This window comes from Lontra canadensis, unplaced genomic scaffold, assembly GCF_010015895.1.
Source record: "Lontra canadensis isolate GAN:19392208 unplaced genomic scaffold, GSC_riverotter_1.0 scaffold9, whole genome shotgun sequence".
Taxonomy (NCBI): Eukaryota; Metazoa; Chordata; class Mammalia; order Carnivora; family Mustelidae; genus Lontra; species Lontra canadensis.
Genome location: NW_022631003.1, coordinates 38314680 through 38317641, shown reverse-complemented (window position 1 = coordinate 38317641; position 2962 = coordinate 38314680). Strand labels below are relative to the sequence as shown.

The 2962-nt window shown below is 39.4% G+C and overlaps 1 pseudogene; it reads left to right on the top strand.

The window, feature by feature from the left end:
* Window positions 1–772: 772 nt before the first annotated feature.
* LOC116866056 lies at window positions 773–2624 on the top strand (annotated as a pseudogene).
* Window positions 2625–2962: the final 338 nt, after the last annotated feature.

Here is a 2962-nt window from a genome sequence, read left to right as displayed (position 1 = left end):
TATAGCTTGCCAAGGCCCCCAGTAAACCTAATAGTTTCCAACTTATTTATTAAGATTAAAATCTCAAAACCATTTTATAATGGTGATATAAGCAATAAATAATTAAGGCAGCATTCAAAAGCCTATATGTCCTGTGAACGCCAACAGTATTATTTCAGCTAAGACTAGCTACTATTTACAACCAGAGTTAACATGAACACATGCTCTTTCTTCCATCCCACCCCAGGTCTATAAATGTGCTACCTTAGGACAGTGAATCTTTTGGGAAGTAGTTTAATAAGGCCACCAATAATTCATCAATTCATTAAATCTTCAATATACTTCTGTATTAGAGAAGAACTTATCTAGATCATCGAATTTCTGGGTATTTCTCACTGAGAAGGAGAGGGCTATTGCTTCTAAGAAATAGAGATCTTGGGGACCCCTCCTGGCTTGTTGGTCTGTAGGAATACTTCCTTACTGAGAATTCCTTGTTGAAAGGCACTTTAACTAGGGTCAGGAAAATATTGAACACTTAGCAGCTGGTGCTGTCTGAATCGTATATTTCAAAAGGGAAATAGCATGAAAAATGACCTTGCAAGGGAGGCAGGTTCTGCAGTTTGGAGAAATGTGCATGAATTTTTTTTTTTAAATACCTGCTAACTGTTATACAGGAGAAGGTTATATGGAAGAGCAGGTTTTCAATGATAATGACACTGGTTTATATTACAAGGATTTTAGCAAACACACTTATATGACTCAAATGGGATGGATTTTGTTTGACAAAAATACTATGGCCAGAGACTTGCAGGTCAGTATTTGCTAATTAAGTGTTTGTGGTGACTTTGTAGAACATACCAGGAATGAGAATCAACTGTGTATCACTTTAAGCAGAAATATTTAAGCCACTGACAATTAGCTTCTTGTTTTATTCCCTCTGCCATGAGAATGTCAGGACCAATATAGGGACTGTTTCTTAAGCCTGAGTTCTGAAATGGGAATGCACAAAAAGTAGAGTCATAGTAGCTAACCTCCAGCTATCTATGTGTAATGTGAATGAGAAATAAATGTTGCCTGAGATTGTTAATGCTGTAAAGCTACCTAATATAATGCACTTATCATCTTGCCAAAATTATTTACCAGTGAAAAATGACTTATGTAAACACTTGATAACAAGTAACATGTTCTATGTCTTACACAGTGTTGAACACACAGTAGCCTCCATAATTATTGAATGAATGAATAAATGGATGAAATAAATAAAAGAATTAGGAGAAGTCATAGGATATAATATCACCCACATTTGTTTGGGAAGGATAAAAGCATGTACAGTGACTGGGGTTCTTTGTTCCTCCCCATTATGCAGGCATCCATACCTTCTTGTGCAATGTAGGACACATTCCTAAGACATGATGGGGAAGACTGGAACTAACTGATTTGACTACATCAGGCTCTAGGTCATTAGAGCTGCTTTTGACCCTGGCAGAGTGGATATTGTCTCTATTAGTGACACCTTAAATTGATTGCAACTTCATGGTCCAGTATGATTCCACCCATGGCAAGTTCAATGGCTCAGTTAAGGATGAAACATGGAAGCCTGTCATTAACAGAAAGCTCATCTCCATCTTCCAGGAGCAATACCCTGCCAACATCAATTGGGGTGATCCTGGTGGTGAATATGCTGTTGAGTCCACTGGTGTCCTAACCAACTTGGAGAAGACAGGTCTCCCTTATGGAAGAAAAACAGTCATCATCTCTGCCGCTTCCACTGATACCCCACATTTGGAATGGCATGAACCATGAGAAATATGACAACTCTCTCAAGATTGTCAGAAATTTCTTCTGCACTACCAAGTGCTTGGTTTTTTTGGCCAAAGTCATCCATGACAATTTTGACATGACATAAGGACACATGACCACAATCCGTGCCATCACTGGGTGGCCCCTAATGGTCCCTCTGAGAAGCTGTGGCTTCATGGCCATGAGACGGCCCAAAACATCCCTGTTTCTACTGGCACTGTGAAGATTATGGGCACAGTCATCCCTGAGCTAAATAGAAGCTCACTGACATTGCTTTCTGTGTCCCCATCCCCAAAATATCAGGTGTAGATTTGCTCTGCAGTCTGGAGAAAGCTGCCAAATATGATGACATCAAGAATGCAATGAAGCAAACATTATAAGTTTACCTGAAGGACATCCTGGGCTACATTGAGAACTAGATTATCTCCTGCAACTTTAACAGTGACACCCACTCTTCTACCTTTGATGTAGGGACCGACTTTGTTGTCAATGACCACTTTGTAAAGCTTATTTCCTGATATGACAGTAAATTTGGTTACAGCAACAGGGTGGTGGCCCTTACGGTCCACATGTCCTCCAAAAGCCCCAGGACCACCAGCCCCAGCAAGAACAAGAAAGGAAGAGACGAGCCCTCAGCTGCTGAGGAGTTCTTGCTCTTACTCATCCACCAACACACTGAGACTCTTCTGACCCCTGCACAGTTTCAATCCCAGACCCAAGAAGCCCTACCTTGTCCTGTACCATCAATAAAGTACACTGTCCCCAGTGATAAACAAACAAATAAACAAGGTCTTTGGGGATTACTTGAGGACATGGGAATAGATTGGGTCCTGGAATCATCATAAAGCCATTTGTCCAACTCTGTGCAATACCATTTGTTCAAGAATCTGGTACTAATTTAGCCTAGAAAATAGTTTGGTGAAGCTTGAGTGAGTGATGAGTCTTGTGCTTGATGTGCTTCCAGTAAATATTTAATAAATATCTGTTGATCATAATGTCATTTTAAATAACATTTCATGAAAAATGCATCCTGCCTCATTAAAATAAGGAAATAACTAGAACCCAGGCATACCTCATCATGATTATATTTCTTTGATGAGCAAATGAGTGATTAAAAAATTCCATGTTATGAAATCAAGGCCACAGCAACACAATTTTACTTTGTTCATTTATTTTGAAGAAT